General features: G+C 46.3%; 1 protein-coding gene across 2 annotated transcripts in view; it reads right to left on the bottom strand.

Annotated features, from left to right (window-relative positions):
• LRRC4B (leucine rich repeat containing 4B) overlaps positions 1 to 19,976 on the bottom strand; it is a 158,708-nt gene that overhangs the window by 121,616 nt on the left and 17,116 nt on the right. The window lies entirely within an intron of this gene.

Raw genomic sequence — 19,976 nt, 5'->3', positions numbered from 1 at the left:
CGCTTTCAAAGAATCCAGGAACCTTGGCACCTGGCAGCATTAGATTGCAAGCTGCAGCTCAGATATAGACACACCGAACTAAGAATAAACGGACATAAATCGGACATCAGGAATCACAAGACAGAGAAACCAGTAGGAGAACACTTCAATCTCCCAGGACATTCTATACAAGATCTCAAAGTAGCTGTTTTACTACAAAGGAATTTCAGAAATAGACTGGAAAGAGAAGCTGCTGAATTGCAACTTATCACCAAACTTAAAACCATGGAGAAACCTGGTCTGAACAAAGACCTTGGATTCTTATCTCATTATACATGACAAAGCCATTTTTCACCTTTTCACCCCTTGCTTTTTCCTGTAAGACCTATTGCAGTCGTTAAGAGTCGTCAACAGGCTCATCACAGCTATCTGCCAATCACCCATTCCCACCACCCTTCTGAGTAATACCCCTCCCCACCTTCTCACTATATAGAAGGGTCTGGAAACATCTGTTTCAGTGTATCTGAAGAAGTGTGCATGCACACAAAAGCTCATACCAAGAACTGACTTAGTTGGTCTTTAAGGTGCTACTGGAAGGAATTTTTTTTTTGTTTGACTATGGCAGACCAACACGGCTACCTATCTGTAATTATACATGGGGCTGCCTCTGAAGATGGCGGGGAAACTTCAGCTGGTGCAGAATTCGGCAGCCAGTTTGCTCACCGGGGCAAGATGGTTAGAGCATTTAACGCCAATCCTGGCTCGACTACACTGGCTGCCAAATAGTTTCCGGGCCAAACTCAGAGAGCTGCCTTAATAATAATAATAATAATAATAATAATTTATTTATACCCAACAAAGTATTAAAATACAATAGTCTGTTAAACATTAAAAGTTTCCCTAAAGAGGGCTGCCTTCAGATGTCTTCTAAAAGTCTGGTGGTTGTTCTTCTCTTTGACATCTGGTGGGAGGGCGTTCCACAGGGCGGGTGCCACTACCGAGAAGGCCCTCTGCCTGGTTCCCTGTAACTTGGCTTCTCACAGCGAGAGAACCGTCAGTGCCTGGGCTGAATGATGGAGGTGGAGACGCTCCTTCAGGTATACTGGACCTTTGACCTATAAAGCCTAAAATGGCTCAGGACCACAATACCCCAAGCACCGCCTCTCCCCATATGAACCATTCTGGACCTTGCAATGATCATTCCCAGCCCTTCTTTGTGTACCTCCTACACAAGAGGTCCAGAAGGCGGCAACAGAAGAACGGGGGCTTTTCTGAGGTTCCGTTTCTGAAACACTCTCCACAGGGAGGTTTGTTTGCTGCCTTCATTACGTATCTTTAGGCGCTGGGCAAAAATATTCGGATTCATGCAGGCCTTTGGCTGACGAAACAATCTATGGCCTTTTAGACTGTGTGAGGGGAGAATGTTTTGTTTGTCATTATGTTATGTATTTTTGTGCTTTTATACAAAAACCACCCTGTGATTATCAGACGATGTGTTCTATTTAAATGATGATGATGATGGAATGGCCCCTTGAATCCTGGCTTTCCCCACTTTACACCTTCTTGGCTTCCAGATTCACACACAAACTGAAGATCCAACTTTTCTCTCATCTTCCAGTTCTGATTCTTATTGTCTCATCGATCCCATCCCCCCCCACTGCAAATCCATCCATTGGAATTTGAATGTCCAAGTTGATGGGCTATCAACCCCTCCAACTCAAGAGACCCCAGTCCATTGACCAGAAACCACAGGGACCTAGAAGGGTCCTTGTTTTCCAAATATAAACTTATCTACACATATTGCAGAAAGAAGTAGCAGCTATGTCCCATTAAAAAAAACACACCAAACCCATCACTGTAGCAAATCAGCACATTAGACAGAATGGTTTGGTATGGCAGTCCTCTCCCTGATCAGCTAATTCATGTGGGGCCACATTGAAAAGTATAAGCCTGCCCTTGGAAGTGGTTTGATCTGTAACTCTGCCACCTCATTCTCAATAAAGCAGTGGTTCTCAAACTTTTTTTTCCTCTGGGCCACACTCTTGGAATAAGAATTTGCTCGTGCTGCACTGAATTATTTTTTTATTGATAAGAAATCCATCAGGAAACAGAAAGAACTCCTAACAAGTGCTTGGTTTATAACACAGAACACAACTACTTTATAATATAATCATAGAACATCCAGAAAATATTTTAAAAGGCAGCCACATAGGAACAGGAATCATTCCCAAAATATAATTATAAACAAGCCCCTTACATACATACCTTGTATGCATACAAACTCCATGAGAGGTTTGAGCTTACTTTTGCTGGGCAATCTCATTTCTATTAGGTCTAATTTGAGACAAAAAAAACTCCCAACTCCTCATCCACACAAAGAAGTCTTTCTCTTTCCTCATCTTTCATATTCATCAGAGTTGAAAATCCCAGTTTGCAAATACGTCGTGGAGAACGGTAGAATAATAGCTAATGCTCTTGAAGAGAGGCATGCGTACTGTTTCTCTCTGTCTCTCTTTCTCTGTGTGTGTATATCTGAAATATTTAAATTTTTCATCGTCCTCAAACCTTCCCGCTACACTTGCCATCACAGAATCATAGAACTGTAGAGTCGGAAGGGACTGCAAAAGTCATCTAGCAGTCCCCCTCCCCACTGCAATGCAGGAATCTCTTCCCCAATGTTGGGCTCAAACTCACAACCCTGAGATTAAGAGTCTCATGCTCTACTTCGCTAAATTACCGTCCTTTTGCACTCGTGAATATTTGTGCACATGACTGTATTGGAGCAATTGTACACGATCTGTTTTGCACCTGCAAAAGTTTGAGGCTGGGCAAACAGCTTTGTTTCAGATCTGTGCCTGTCCTGCAGCTTCCTTCTGAAACCCTGTAGTTTTCTTGTACAGTGGTACCTCAGGTTACATACGCTTCAGGTTACATACGCTTCAGGTTACACACTCCACTAAGCCAGAAATAGTGCTTCAGGTTAAGAACTTTGCTTCAGGATAAGAACAGAAATCAGGCTCCGGCAGTGCGGCGGCAGCAGGAGGCCCCATTAGCTAAAGTGGTGCTTCAGGTTAAGAACAGTTTCAGGTTAAGTACGGACCTCTGGATCGAATTAAGTACTTAACCTGAGGTACCACTGTACCACGAAAGCGTGAGGGTGGGGTAGGTTTGAGACAAGGGTGCTGTCCTGCTTTTCTTGCATTTATATCACAGGAGGGCCACTTCAGATGGCAATAACTCAATAACAATGGAGAAGTATCATAGAACAGCTGATAAAGTGGAATGATATCTGGACAGCTGGACAGTCCAGTGTAAATCCACCTCTGATGCACTCTTATTGTGTCCGTGACATGTTGCAGGCTATGTTGACAAGCTGGAACGTGCGCAGGGGAGAGCAACCAAGATGATCAGGGGTCTGGAAACCAAGCCTTATGAGGAGCTGGGTGTGTTTAGCCTGGAAAAGAGGAGACTGAGAGGAGATATGATAGCCATCTTCAAAGGCTGATAAATGGAGGATTGAGAAAGCTTGTTTTCTCCTGCTCCGAAGGGTAGGACTCGAACCCATAGCTTCAAGTTTACAAGAAAGGAGATTCCGAATAAACATCAGGAAGATCTTTCTGGCAGTAAGAACTGTTCAGCAGTGGAATGGACTCCCTCAGGAGGTTGTATACTGACCTACCTTGGAGGTTTTTAAACAGAGGTTGAATGGCGACCTGTCATGATGCTTTAGCTGAGATTTCTGAATTGCAGGCAGTTGGACTAGATGGCCCTTGGGGTCCATTCCAACTCTATACAGTGGTACCTCGGGTTAAGAACTTAATTCGTTCTGGAGGTCCATTCTTAACCTGAAACTGTTCTTAACCTGAGGTACCACTTTAGCTAATGGGGCCTCCCGCTGCCGCTGCCGCACAATTTCTGTTCTCATCCTGAAGCAAAGTTCTTAACTGGAGGTACTATTTCTTGGTTAGCGGAGTCTGTAACCTGAAGTGTCTGTAACCCGAGGTATCACTGTAATTCTATTATTCTATACCAGCAGGAAGAGGGGAGGAAGTCTGGAGGGGCCCTCTGTCCTAGAAAGGGCACGCCTTGCTTTGAACTCCATCTTGTATCATGCATGAATATGACCTCATCCTGTGAAGAAACCTAGGATCCAGTTCTCCTCCTTCCCTCCACAATCTCTCCCTAGAGATTCCTGTCCTCCAAGCTCTGTCCTACCAGATCTCTAATGCCTTGGAGCTGATTTCTTACAAAGCCAGATGCCAGGGCGGACGTTTGCCTGCAAGTCACACTCTTTGACCTTGAAGCCCTCCTTTCCAATCACGTGGTGCAAGTTAGACCATTTTAGATGCTGGACTCTTCCTTGGCGTTGGGGGGGGGAGACACTTTAGATGACAGAAAGTGTGCCCCCTCCCTTCCTTCAAAATGTACCAGCCCTGCTGCTTTGCGGAGCCTATCCCCACACTATGCAGAGCCCTGGGGTATCTGCCCCCAAAATCACTCCCCGACATTGCCAATGCTTCTAATCCCAGATGCTTGGGGAAGAACTCTGCACCTGCTCAGAGACATGCCCATCTTTCCTCAATACTCCACAGCAGGCATCCCAGGGTCGATTCCTCAAAAAAACGCTTCCCTAGAAAGTTCAGCAAGAGCCTTGCTAAATTCTCCTCCAGGTAACCTGGCTGAGGCAGGGTGGGGGCTGCAGCCCTACAACCCACCCCCTTTATTCAGCCCCTGCTGTTGTGCTGACACACACCCCTCCTACCCCAGCTTCAATCCTTACTGCCTGCCTCAATGTCAGTGGCTGGAGGCTTCTGAAGGCTGCTGGCTGGGCTGGGCAAACAGAGATATGTGAGGCGCATGGCAATGAAGTGATGCAAAAGGAGGAGCCCACCGCAGAGGTCTGCCCAGTCCCCTCCAACTGTGCAGAGAAAGAGAGAGAGGGAGAGAGGGAGGGAGGCTGGTAGCAACGGGAGGGGGCCGTCGCTGCCAGCCAGAAAACATTTTCCACTGCTGATATTCTCCCCACGTTCCTTTGCCCCCACACAGAAAGAGAGAGAGATTTCAGGGTGGTGGCAAGGGACTGCGCCTCTCCCCTAACATATGGGAGCGTTGGGACAAGGACACCAGAACCATCTGACCCTGGGGCTCAGGAATTTGGGGGGAGGGGTAATAAACCACCGAGAACAATATTTCCAGGCTGCACAGTGTGTGTATGCACACACGTGTGTAAAAGGAAGACAGGGGATTATAGAGTTGATACATTCCTCCCTTTTGGGTCCCACCATCCGCTGTAATATGTGGCCACATCCCTCCCTGCTTCAAGCTGAACTTCTTCGTTTCTTTTCTGGGTCCTTTCCTGAAACGAGTAGACATCTTTAAAGGCTCCGAATGGAGCATTAAAGTAGACGCCTGCAGCAGCTGCCGCCTCCCCTCTTTGGCACGCTGGCTCCCCTTGCCTTCATAATCAGCTTCCTCCACAAGTCCTTGCCTAGACCACTAAAAATCATTTCTTTCTGCTCTCTCTCTCTCTCATAGACACACACACGTACCCAACCCCCAGTGCTCCCTTATCCTCACTTATTTATCAAGCCCTGTTTCGCCAATTAATTCCTCTTCGGTCCCTTCCAAAGGTCGGTTCGCACAACCAATGCATGGGTGAAGCTGCAACCCAGGACGAAAACTAATCCTCAGATTGCATTGCCTGCAATCTCTCTCAGTTAGGAACTGGGAATTCCTCCCTCGGCCTCCCCACCCCCTCCCCTAATTTTTTTTTGCTCCAGTTTAAACGAGGTTGTTTCAGAATATTTCGGAAACCCTGGCTCACGGACTGTCATTTTTATCTAAAGCGACTTTTTCTTGGCGACTGGTGGCCTGCTGGAAAGGGTGCCATTCTCTCAAGACGTGGCGACCAACTCCCTTGGTGCTGGGAGCACATTCCCATGGCAGTCTGATCTTGGCAACCAGAGGAGTGAGATGCAGTCATCCCAGGGAAAGGTAGATGAAGGAGTTTGCAATGTACAGCGTGACATCCGTGGACCTCAGGGATGCGAGGCACTGCCAGAGGGTCTCTCCAGTCCCTGAAATTAAAAACTGCTCAGGTATGTCATACCCTCCAATATGTCTCCGATGAAAACAGGGACACCCTATTCCATGGTGACGCTTTTATTATGATGGTGACGCTTTTATTATTTCTACCCCAGTCATCTGACTGGGTTGGCGGCTTCCAATATATATAAAAACATTATAAAATATTAAACATTTTTTAAAAGCTTCCCTATATATGGCTACCTTCAGTTGTCTCCTTGGGTTGTATAGCTAATTATCTCCTTGGCTCGGGGGGGTCACATAACTCCATACCCTCCAACATTTCTCCAATGAAAACAGGGGTGAAAACAGGGATGTCCTAAGGAAATGCAGGGCATTCCACGATCAACTCAGAAACCGGGACGGATTCTGTAAATCAGGAACAGCCCCGGGAAAATAGGGACACTTGGAGGGTCTGTAATGCCGATCGGCATCACTTTGACAACCTCCTGCAATGGGGGGCCAGCGTACTGGGGTCAGCGTGGCTTCCTGAAAGACTTGCATGGTGGCGTAATGCTTCAAAACCAGCAAAGAAGATTTCTAAGAGGTGTGGATCCAAAAGATACATGAAACAGAAGCTGTGCTAAAGCTAAGCAAGTCTAGATCTGGTGACTGTTTAGATGAAAAATGGTCTGGGAACCCTAGATCCATCTCCACAAGCTCCAGAGCAGGAAGATGGAGCTATACACATAATAAAAACTACAAGGACTGCAGGACTATATAACCCAAAAGGTCCTCCCTGGTTCAGTTCCTGCTCTTGCCTCTTTTTGAAAATGATCTCCAGGAACAAGACAGGACCCAAAGCTTTGGAGAGTGGGTTGCCCTGGCCTTCATAAATTTATTTATTTTTGGGTGGGAGGAACATTTATGCAATTAATCAGCCCAATGATATGACTCTGGGAACATAATAAGCTGGTTTATAACATCGTTATGGGTGCACCAGTCTCAGCATTCTCTTCCAAAGACTGGCAGCAGCCAAGTTCTGTTTGGAGATGCCAGGGACTGAATCAGAGACCTTCTGCCTGCTCCACCACTCGGCTATGGTTCCAAACCTCCATAGAGAGGTCTGGTCCAAGGAATTTTGCAACCCACCCGCTGTTTGGAAGATCGCAGGGAATGCAGGGCCATGGCTGCATGTGGCTGCATCCAAGCCCCCTCTGCATCGCTGCAACAGATGCAGAGGCATGCCTCTCAGCTCGCATGCTGCTCTGCAGACGTCTTTAAAACCATGCGCCTCTTTGGCCCCGAACAGCTGCTTTCCTGACCTGGCAGTTTCTGTTTTTCTTAGCCATCTTCCCCGATCTAAATCTATCTCCGTGGCATTTAGAACACAATTCTCGTCCTGCTTTCCTCGGTGGAGATGAACCCTCCTCTAGCTGCCCAGCTCCTCTAGCTTTTAAATATCACAAGTGCCTTAGTCTTCTTTTTCTGCAGGCTAAATCAGGGGTCTTTGACCATAGCTCACTGGTTAAAGCGCACGGTTAGCATACAAAAGGTCACAGGTTCGGTTCCCCAGCATCTCCAGTTATATACAATCAAACAGTGGGGGGTGGAAGAGGAGAGCTTGGCTGCCAGTCAAGGCAGCAGACCACCTAGTCTGACTCAGTGTTAAGGCAGCTTCCCATGTTCCTAACTTGTGGTTTGGGCTAAAAACAAAATGCCCTCTCCGACTCGGCCACCTGATTCGTAGGATTAAAACTCAGGGAGGGTTCTGGTAATTTGAGGCACAGGAGTATGAAACAGGGATCACTTCCAGATGACCTGTTTATTGAACATTCGTTCTAATTTGCTCTCAGGGAGGTGAGGCTACAGTGACTATTTACTGAGCATTTATTTTTCTTTCTTTTTTGCTGTTGTTTACTGGGAGGTTAGGCAGAACTGCATCAAGCAACCATTATTCCGCCCTTTCCGGTGCATTTTTCTATCACCCCAACTAAGGCACTGCCTGAATTCAATTTCTGTTTGAATCCAAGGCTGCTCTGCCTCATTCCCAGAAGGAAATGCAAACTCTGGGCGAGTGCACAGCTCAGAGATTGGGGTGGCATGCCACAAAATGCTTTAAATGCATGCTGGATGTGCTTTCAATGTAGGTAAGGTAAAGGTACCCCTGCCCGTACGGGCCAGTCGTGTCCGACTCTAGGGTTGTGCGCCCATCTCACTTAAGAGGCCAGTGGCCAGCGCTGTCCGGAGACACTTCCGGGTCACGTGGCCAGCGAGACGAAGCTGCTTTGGCGAGCCAGCACCAGCGCCGCACACGGAAACGCCGTTTACCTTCCTCCTAGAAAGCGGTCCCTATTTATCTACTTGCAATTAGGGGTGCTTTCGAACTGCTAGGTGGGCAGGAGCTGGGACCGAAAGACGGGAGCTCACCCCGCCGCGGGGATTCGAACCGCCGACCATGCGATCGGCAAGCCCTAGGCGCTGAGGTTTTACCCACAGTGCCACCCACGTCCCTTGCTTTCAATGTACCTTCCCCCATTTCTAACCTTCCTTTAACTATTCCACCCTTCTTCCCAAGTGTTCCCTAAATCTGGGTGTGTTGGAGTCATGCCCCCTTCCCCTCCCCTTTCCCCCAAAACAAACATTTCTCAAGCATCAGAAGAGTAACAGGATGGTAGGCTGCTTGCTCTATTGGTAGTAGGGGGCTGGGGAAATCAGACAAACAGGTTCACAGGCTATGAAGGGCTTGCTCACAAATTTATTGACAGCTGCATGAATTGTGATAGTTAGAAAGTGGAAGGGGCAAGCAGAATATAAAATGGAAGAATAGTACGAAAAGGTATGGGATATAGCTATTAATGATAAATTAACACGTGCCATTAAGGTAAGACGGGGAATATGCAGGAGAAACGATTTCGAGGAGATATGGAAGGTGTTTGTAGAATTACGAAAAGGGGTCAAACCGTCACAAGAGGTGTTGAAATTTTGGGAGATTGGATAGTTAAAATGGAATGTTATTGGTGGTGGGGTGCACATTTTTATTCTTATTTGTTTATTATTATTACTTTGTCAAAATAAAATAACAACAACAACAACAAGAGCCCCTTGGATTTACATAAACTTGTAATCTCACAAAATTTCAGATTTCAACGTTTCAAATCAATCAGCATGCCATGATCACGTGTGTCCCAGTTCCCAGTGTTTCTCAGGACCTGCAAGAACATAAAAATAACTCTCTGCTCAGTTGTCCCCATCCTGTCCACCCAAATTTACTGACAAAAACGCTCAAGTTTCAGTTTGGGTTTGGAGCCTATGGCGGAGGGCTCCACAGCCTGGAAGCGGCGAGGGAGGAAAGTATGGCATCGTCTTACCAGCAGCAATGATCAAGCAAACTGAGCGCGGGTGGGTGCCGTTCCCCATCCTCTCCCAACAGGGCGCCAGAGCACAAGGTACCACCCTTGTGTTGGGGAGCAAGACCACCACAACTGCCCACTCCATGAAACCTCAAAAGAGGTGTACCCTCTTTGTACCCTCCCTGGAACGAACCCCAACTTCTGACCAAATATATATCCACCTCCATCGTTCTGCCCAGACACTGAGGTCCAGTGCCGGGGGCCTTCTGGCGGTTCCCTCGCTGCGAGAAGTGAGGTTACAGGGAACCAGGCAGGGGGCCTTCTTGGTAGTGGCACCAGCCCTGTGGAACGCACTCCCACCAGATGTCAAAGAGAAAAACAACTACCAGACTTTTAGAAGAAGACATCTGAAGGCAGCCCTGTTTAGGGAAGCTTTTAATGTTTAATAGGTTATTGTATTTTGGTATTCTGTTGGAAGCTGCCCAGAGTGGCTGGGGAAACCCAGCCAGATGGGCTGGGTATAAATAATAAATTATTATTATTATTATTATTACATACTGCTCAGAACTTCCAGCTCAACTCCATTGGGACCTGTAATCAGGTCCTGCTCCGACTTAAAGTGGGTCCTTTCAGCGATATCACAGCCATTTTCTCTTTGCTTGGCTTTCTTTTTAAAGAGAAGGATACTAGCATGGAGAGAAAAGGGTGACAGATGGAAAAGAGCACAGAGTTCCTGTTTCTTTTTAACATTTGTGTAGGAGAAGATATTTTGGTAGGTGTGTGGTTTTTTGCACCCTTGCAAGATAAGATGCACCTGACACATTTTCGCCCCTCTACTAAGCAACTATTAAAAATATTAAGAGCCCTGCACTCATTTGCATCTGGTCATCCTGAAGAGAGAAGGGGGGAAGCATATTTGATTAACGAAACAACCTGATTTTATTTAACCAATTTTTTTATAAAAAAAACCCTAATTGAAAAGCGGTCTCCTGTTGCAGCTAGAGATTAAAAGGTGGGTCCTCCTGGAACCGTAAAGGTTGATGACTCCTAGGCTGGACAATAACCAGGTTCCCCCATCTGTCCTCTCAAGGCTGGGCTTCCCAGATGCTTGTCATCATTACAGCTCTCCTGAAAATTCATAGGACGCATTTATCATTGTCCAGTTATGGTGAGGTGCAACTCGATCAGTCACTCGCTTCCAGTGTCCACGCTTGATTTGTCCCGTTCTCTTCTGAAATCGGTTAAGCCGAGCAAAGGGAAGGGAAGGCCTAGATTTCTGCGCTTCCACATGTGGGATATTTACAACGCGATCAAGCCAACGGCGCATGTTTGCTAGAAAGGCACACGCTAGGAGCTGAAGCTAAGAGTCCTCTATGTCCCACTCCCACCGTGCCCTGTTAGCAGGAGGGCATATTTAAAGCTATGGTTTTCCCAGTAGTGATGTATGGAAGTGAGAGCTGGGCCATAAAGAAGGCTGATCGCCGAAGAATGGATGCTTTTGAATTATGGTGCTGGAGGAGACTCTTGAGAGTCCCATGGACTGCAAGAAGATCAAACCGATCCATTCTGAAGGAAATCAGCCCTGAGTGCTCACTGGAAGGACAGATCCTGAAGCTGAGGCTCCAATACTTTGGCCACCTCCTGAGAAGAGAAGACTCCCTGGAAAAGACCCTGATGTTGGGAAAGATGGAGGGCACAAGGAGAAGGGGATGACAGAGGACGAGATGGTTGGACAGTGTTCTCAAAGCTGACCAAACTGCGGGAGGCAGTGGAAGACAAGAGTGCCTGGCGCGCTCTGGTCCATGGAGTCACGAAGAGTTGGACATGACTAAACGACTAAACAACAACAACAACAACATATCCACACATGTAATCTCATCGCTTCCTCTTTGCTCTTTCAGCTCATTCTGGCAATGTGGGAATCATCTGCATGTCTGAGCTCCACTGCTTGGACGCCATTTTGAACCAGACCAAAGTATGTCTTTGTAAGTGGATTGCCATTTTAGGCCCACCTGAACAAAGCTGCTGTACCTGTTGCTCCTTGACAAGTATTCTGAGCAAGCAAATGCTGTTTTCACCTTTTACAAGACTGTTTTTTTGTGTGTTTTTTTGTTTTAAAGGTGAGAAAAGACCAGGAGAACTCAGTCTGCCTTCAAGCGCCCTAGGTTGCACACATCCCTACACCACGAGCCTTCTGTTGTCTCACTTTGGTCCCCTCGCCTCAGTCCTTTCCTGTTGCCTTCATCACAAGACGCCCCCTCCTCAATTCCCTACACTGGCTTCCTGTCCACTCCCAGATCCTTCTTGTCCACAGGGGAAGGGTTGCAACTCAGCGGTAGGGCATGTGAATTCCACACAGAACATCCCAGGTTGAAACTCCTGCACTTCCAAGTCGGGCTGGAATAGACTCCTGCCTAAAATCAAGGAGAGCAATTTCTCGACAGTGTAGACCAGTGTTTCCCAAACTTGGGTATCCGGCTGTTGTTGGACTACAACTCCCATCATCCCTAGCTCGCAGGACCAGTGGTCAGGGATGATGGGAATTGTAGTCCAAAACAGCTAGTTTGCAAAACATGGGTGTAGACAATACTGCCATTTACAAATCTGTATAAGGCAACTTCCTGTGTCCCTTCGACACCCTTCACAATTTACCTGGATAATTTTACAGCCTGGATTTAATGCTCTTTGAGCAGGGGTGGGATATTTAGGCATCCCGTCAGTTGGGAAGCACACAGTTAACCTTTATTTTATCCCTACCTCTCCCCACCAATGTTCCAGCACTGTTCTCTCCATCTCCAAGTTATTTTCTTTATTTTAAATATTTATCGCCTGCCCTTCTTTGCTAAAAGCAGGTCAGCTCCCAACAACAGCTCCCAAATTAAAACAATATGAAAGATTTAAAAGGAGAAATAATTAAACAAAAAATAATGAGTAATAATAAATAAAACGAGAGTTAAAGCATTACGATTTCAACAAGTCAAGGCAGAGCCGATCACATCTAACTCTTCAGGGAGATTAAAAGCTTGCTTTAAACAAAAAGGAACGAAGGAGTCTCCCAAAAGGAAGCAAGGGTGAGCAATAACATGCTTATGGAGGAAATTTCACAAAACTGGGGCCACCATTATAAAGGCCCTGTAACTTGCTCTGGCAGATGATACTTTGAGTGGTTTTGGCACCAAGAGCAGGACCTATCCTGATTGTCTCGGGGGGGGGGGGGGAGGACTCAAAAAAGGAGAAGAATGGATTATGATGCTTCTTTCTCTGATTAGTCTCTGTAAAAGTGATGGGGATGCAACAAATTGTTGCAGCATATCCCCAGATCATAACAGGAGGTCTCCAGTGTGCCAGGACCAGGAGCCTCTCTGGGGCTTGCAGGGGAGGAAAGATGTTTCAGGAGAAGGGATACCCTCTATGAACTGTGGCTCAGCTGCCCTAATCTTTATGTATGCCCTAGGAAGGTGCCCCATGCAATGCAGAAATCTCAACTACATGACAGATGGCCATCGAACCTCTGCTTAAAAACCTCCAAGGAAGTAGAGTCCACAACCTCTCGTAGACTGCCACTGTCGAACAGCTCTTACTGTCAGAAAGTTCTTCTTGATATTTAGTCGGAATCTTATTGTTCATGGGTTCTTCTGGGCCATTTGAACTCATGCTTTCTTTTTTAATTGTTATTATTTTAATGCACAAACGAACATACTTCTGCCCACCTCTAAGTATGCAGAAACCACTATATATATTTTTGGCCCCATTTCATTTCCAAACAGCATCACCAAAGCTTGGTACAGTTGCACCTTGGAATCCGAACGGAAGCCATTTCGGAAGTCCATTCGACTTCCAAAACGTTCAGAAACCAAGGCGCGGCTTCCAATTGGATGCAGGAAGCTCCTTCAACCAATCAGAAGCCACGGAAGCCGCACCAGACATTCAGGTTCCAAAAGAACGTTCGCAAACCAGAACACTCACTTCCAAGTTTGCGGCGTTCAGGAGCCAAAATGTTCAAATGCCAAGGCGTTTGGTTTCCAAAGGTACGACTGTATTAGAGACAGAACAAGTAGGGACTTGCAACGAGACGTTTCTTTTTCAGATTAGGAAGCTGTGACCCCCTAAAGATGTTGCCCTCAACGTTTCATTGGCATAGTCCATGAAGACTCTTGAGGCGTCTTGAAGACAAATGGATTTGTTCTGGAATGAATGTTCATAGACTACAGTCCACTTCATTAGATACATCTGTTGAAGTGGACTCTAGCCCACAAAAGCTTATGCCATAATTACTGACTTCACTCACTAAGGTGACACAAGACGCTTTGTTGATTTTGCTGCAACAGACTAACATGGCAACCCATTTGGAAAATGACGATCTTCAGATATGTCCTCCCCCTGTTGTTTGCAAAAAACCAGCGAACGAAGAGTTTCATGCTGCTTGACTCATGGGGCAGTTCGCTGTCTTAGTTCATTAGTTCCCAATCTGTAAAATGAAATCTTACCTCCCAGAATTGCTGGGAGGACGAACGTGATGAGGGCATAGCGAATTTGGGAGAAGTCACGATGCTACATCTGATGCGACGATTTCGCTAGGCACTAGCAAATAAAATCACAACCAATCACTATTTGGCTAAACGGCTTTGTCACTAAAGGCCACTGAGAGCAAGGACAAGAGAGGGCAATTAAACCAACCAACCAACCAACCAACCAAACAAAACATTTAGTTGTTGCAAGGAGTGCCAAACATTTGCTGGAAGAGGGAGACATTTTTCGGCGCGATCAAAAACGTTTACGGAAAAAACGGTGAATATTTTCTGCTGAGTGTCCAGCTTGCAACCAAATGCAATGAGTGAGCGGTAAAACTATATCAACTATTGTCCAAGATGGGACAAATATACAGATTTCCTTAAAAGACATTATGACTAAAGACCAAATGCAGAATAATAATAATAATAATAATAATAATAATAATAATAATAATAATAATTTATGGGAGGCATGTTAAAAACATAAAACTACACATACGAAAATGCAACCCCAGTTGTTACATTCTTGACAGGGGCAGGTATACAAGTCTTTTCCATTCCACTATGCATTAAAAAGAAGAATTCATCTTTGCTTTTCAGTTACTGAATATGGCGTGTGGGAGATCCTACATCTTTGGCTGCAACTAGGGACACTGAGCCAACATGATTCACCTGTTTTCAGGAACAATTTTGACAGTGCGGAAGACACCTCACTGTTTCAGCGATTTTTCAGCGTGCCTCGGAAAAATATATAAATTACTCACTTATTCACTTAAATCGCCACCACTTGCCTTGCTCTCAGTGATGTCTGCCCATGGCCAGATTCTGTTTGGTTGCCATTTTGTTTAGGAATATCGGGCAGGATCAGACAAAGTGCCATTACTTCATCCTACTCACTACGTGATTCCTGGTGGGATAGGAAGACCCATATGACGAACCCAGAGAAAAGCAGTCACTAGGGGAAGCAATGGGGCTGAGAATTGTGAAAGAAAATGGATGAATATCCACCAACCTGCACCTACTTTTTCTAACCCTCTGAAATCACCAGCTTTGACCCCAAAATAAATAAATAAAAATGTCTTATACTGAGACATGGAAATTGTGGTGGTCCAATGGAACCGGACCAAGGGAAGAATCTTTTACTTAACCTCCCAATTCACACCATCAGATACAGCACAGACTCCCTTCTCTCCTTTGCTCCCCGTATTCAGTTCCTCTCCAAGGCATCTTGATTTCCCACTGATATCCCTTCTTCTCTGCCCCTTTGGAGAAAATCATTACCAGTCACTGCGAGTCACCAAGTGGGAAGAGTGCTATTGCACTCCTGTCCTGGGAGATAGCTCAGTCGGTAGAGCATGAGACTCTCAATCTCAGGGTTGTGTGTTCAAGCCCCACGTTGGGCAAAAGATTCCTGCATTGCAAAGGCTTGGACTAGATGACCCTTGCGGTCCCTTCCAACTCTATAATTCTATGTACTGGTTTGTGGGCTTCCCAAGGCATCTGGCTGATCACTGTGTGAACAAGATGGGCCTTTGGCTGGACCTGGAAGTGCTTTTTCTCACGTTCTTAATCCTGGTATATGTGCCAGCCTGTCACTTGCCTTGACTACTGCAACCACAACTTCGCTGGTCTTCCATTGTCACAAATCAGCCGTCACTTCTCCTCTTCACTTGGCTGTGAAAGCCATTTACCTCCCCATTGCTGTGATCACGCAATGTCCCCTCCTTCAAATCCTACACTGACTTCCTGTCCCTTCCTGGGTCCAGCGCCCAAACTCTGAATCAGGGGTCGACAACCTAAGGCCTATGGGCCACAAGAGGCCCATGGGGGGTCGTTTAAATGCCCCACAAGCCGCCCCCGAACCGAATCCCCCCACGCAGCGCTAAACCAGCACAGAGAAGTGCAGGGACTCACTGTGTGGGAGCCAGTGTGGTGTAGTGGTTAAGAGCAGTGGACTCGTAATCTGGTGAACCGGGTTCGCGTCTCCGCTCCTCCACATGCAGCTGCTGGGTGACCTTGGGCTAGTCACACTTCTCTGAAGTCTCTCAGCCCCACTCACCTCACAGAGTGTTTGTTGTGGGGGAGGAAGGGAAAGGAGAATGTTAGCCGCTTTGAGACTCCTTCGTATAGTGATAAAGTGGGATATCAAATCCAAACACCACTTCTTCACTTCCGCGACGCCGGCAATCGCATCTGTGCATGCGCCGGCAATCGCATCTGAACAGACGCAGATGCCAGAAATTGCATCTGCACAGGTTCAGGTGCCGGAAATCGTGGGGGAGGCGATCTGGCCCATGGAGGGATCTCCGTTGGAGTGAATCGGCCCAGGCAAGGTAAACCTTGCCAACCTCTGCAATCCTCACCTCTTCTTAGCGAATCTCCACACCTGTATACTTCCCTGCTGCCTCTGTGACATTCTCTCCTGCAGCTCCATCACCCTTGGCAACTTAAAGGTCTCTTGATCTCCACACAAAGAGCCTAAACTTCCTCCTTTTTCTGTCCTTTACATAGAGCGGTCATTTATGCATCTCCGAAAGAGTGGTAACACATCATCAGAAAATGAAACGGGGGGGGGGGATTGGAGTGGGGGGTGTAAAAAGAAGACACAGATTTGCATAAAATTTGCAAGTGCTAATTTATATGTAGAGATCACAGATTTAGAAATAATTACTGTAATTTAGGCAGAAATTCAGCATGCCTCACCCTAATGGGGATGAAGACTGAGAAGTTGAGTTGTGTGGGCCCATTCAGCCTGCTGTCCAGGCTGTCTAACCATTGATGGGCAGCTCCAAGGTCCCAGAACTTCCTTCGTGTGGTTCTTCCTGTTTAAACCAAACTGGGCAGCCCTTCAAACATAGGGCTGCTTCAAGCTAAAGCCTGTCCTCTAACAGCCCTTCAAAGAGAGAACTGTCCTCCCCAAAGCAGTTGGGTCACCCTATTAGTAGGGCTGGGGAATGGTATCTGGTTTTGAACATTGTGATATATCGCCAGCTAAACATCACAATATGCTAATGTATCACGATTATTCAATATACCCGATGGAGCGTCTCCACCCCCGTTGTTCAGCCCAGACACTCACGTCCAGCTCCAAGGGCCTTCTGGCGGTTCCCTCCCTGCGAGAAGTGAGATTACAGGGAACCAGGCAGAAGGCCTTCTCAGTGGTGGCGCCCACCCTCTGGAACACCCTCCCACCAGATGTCCTAAAATCTAATTTATATATTTTAACTGCTTACATACGACTCCGCTAACCCAGAAATATTACGTCGGGTTAAGAACTTTGCTTCAGGATGAGAACAGAAATTGTGAGGCGGCGGCACAGCGGCAGTGGGAGGCCCCATTAGCTAAAGTGGTACCTCAGGTTAAGAACAGTTTCAGCTTAAGAACGGACCTCCGGAACGAATTAAGTACTTAACCTGAGGTACCACTGTATTGCCAAGTCAAAAATTATGAAACCGATATCATGAGACGGACTTCAAATTGGTTTGGGACAATATATCAATACATCGCCCAGCCCTACCTATGAGGCCTGGAACTGCCAGCAAGAACACCTGTACAATGCCACTTTTCTCGTTTCTCAAAACACACCTTTTCTAGGAAACTTTTAGCACGGCCCCAGCCTGGTGCCCCTCCAGGACTACAACTGATGGGAGTTGTAGTCCGAAACATCAGCATAGGGGAAGGCTGCTTTAGCACAGCTCCTTAGTCCCCATATCCCACTATAATTAAGCCTAAGTCTGTGCAACTGAAATAAACGCACATCTCCGCTCTCTCTCCTTCCTCTGTTGTCTCCCTGGTGTGTTGAATTTCAGACTGCAGGCTCCTTAAAGCCTCACTGATGGAGCTAGAGAAATAAATATTGGAAAAACCCAAGCCGTGAAGTTATCACAGTTTGCAAATCATGAGTACCTTTTTGGACATCTTCCACCATGATTACGCAATCTATTTGCTGCGTATGTTCATTGAGTAGTTGGGGAAAGCCTGCCCTAGCTTTACACAGTTTGCTAATTTGAGGGAGTCTGCCAGAGAAATAGACTTTGGGTAGAAATCTCTTGCCATCCAGGCTGTTGCAAGCTTTGATTTGTATTTCCCAAGTCTTTGTCTATAGCTAGTCTTTTTAATTGTTCGCTGAGCAATTTGAACTTCAGTTATGGATCTGATGATTGCTCTGCTTGGTTAGGGGTTGCTACACCCCTGCAGAGATGTAGATTGCATTTGGGAGCTTTTGGGATAATAGCTACTAATCGAGCTAACTTATATTACCGTGACTAATGCAACTTTTTCAAAGAAATAAAATAGGAGTTATACTTGTCAAGCCGCCCACTTCAAGACAGGGCCTTCATAGAATCCTAGGGCAGTAAGTTCCACAGGACAATCAAACTTTGCAAACAGAAAAATAATAATCCCACAGGTATTTCTAAACCGGCTGCTGCCCTGTTATCTTCAGAACCATGCACATTCTAGATGACCTCGCACATCAACCAACACACGGTTCTAGAACCTGCATTGACTCTAGCTTGCTGCAAATGGCAATTTCCCTTTCAAACAGGAAGGTTTCTAGACCTCATGGTCACAAAGCAAAAAGGCTGGGACAAGTGCAAGATATATCTGTTGGAGGCTGCAGTCTTGTTGGAGCCTCCACCCACTTCCTCGTCATTCCTCACCTTCTCTGCCAAAGATTTCAGATCCTGCCAAAAACAATCAATCAAAATGCATCATGAGGCTTCCATCATATAAACACACTTCGCTGTGCGTGGTGTTTAGGATAAAGAATCTGATGTTCCTTGGCATCAAATCCCAGCCGAGACTTTCCCAACATTTCCTCTCCTCTCATTACCTTTACCCGATCTTTATAACTTCCTTTGCCACAGAAACCATCAGAGAGAGAGAGACTCGGATTTTTCTTCTTGTTCTATTTGCCCTTGCCTGTGTCGTTTTTTGCAGAGCTCTCTCTCGCTATCACCAGGAGAGCGTACGTTTTCAACGACAGCTCCACTCACTCAAATCCATTCCCCGTCGTTCCCTGGTCTCCTTCACAGGCGCTACACACCCTGAACCTCTTCCCACAACCGCCTGCTGTCTCTCTTTTTTAGAGACTTCCTGCCCCCACCCCAGTTTTGTCTCTTCCGCATTAGCCAGAAGGGGTGGCAAGGGGGGATGGCACAGCCTTTTGATCACTGGGTACGAATCAGATTATCCCTTCTGCCACTTTGGAGCGGTGGGCATCGCGGCATCGCAACTGCCTCTCTTTCTCGCCAAATTGCTGCTTGTAATTAACACTCTGAAAACCTTAACCTGGCAGTGCAACAGTATCAGCATCTATGGAAATTACTCCCTGATAGAATCTGGTGTTCAGCTAACAATCAAACATTCAGCACACACCCAAGGGATTCCCACCCCATCCCCCCAGCACCTCTTGTTCTTGTTTTAAAATCATGGAAGCTGCGAGTTTTTTAGAAAGGCAGTCCACATAGGCCATAGGTGGCCCCAACCTCATTTTATGCAGCTCCTGGCACTAAGTTGTCCCCTTCTTCCATCCCATCAGAGTTCCTTCCTCCTTGTTCATTTCCTCCTTGTTTTTCATTTTTGTCTACAGCAGCTGCTTTCATATGGCCTGGTGGGATTGTGTGTGTGTGTGTGTGTGTGGTTGTACATTCATCTTGATATGTTCTGCACAAAGTTTCTGGGGAGATGAGATGACAGTAACTGCTTGCTGGGCATTCATTCTGATTTGTTTGTGGAGTGGGGAGGGATATGATAGTTTATTTGTATTATTTTGCAATAAGTTAGCTAAATCATAGTTACTATGGACCAAATTTTCTCAACGCATTCAGCTATAGTACAATATATGCTCTCCCGGCCCCCCGTCAAAAAAAAATGTAGCTGGTATAATCTTAGCCGCAGTTATAAGGTTCAACACTATTTCTTGATCATTTTCCGGAATAACATCTTTTAGAAAGCCAAGCAGAAATATTTTCGGTTCCAAGGGTATATCATGTCCTAACATATCAGATATATTAGCCTGAAAAGGTTTCCGCAACCCTTCTTTAGACAGCAATGTGCATTAATTCACTGTCTTCAAAAACTGATAGGCCATCCCTGTTGCATTTTG

Source organism: Podarcis gaigeae (assembly GCF_964106915.1).
Source record: "Podarcis gaigeae genome assembly, chromosome: 13".
Lineage (NCBI taxonomy): Eukaryota > Metazoa > Chordata > Lepidosauria > Squamata > Lacertidae > Podarcis > Podarcis gaigeae.
The sequence above is the reverse complement of the archived record's forward strand: the minus strand, read 5'-3'. Positions and strand labels throughout refer to the sequence as shown.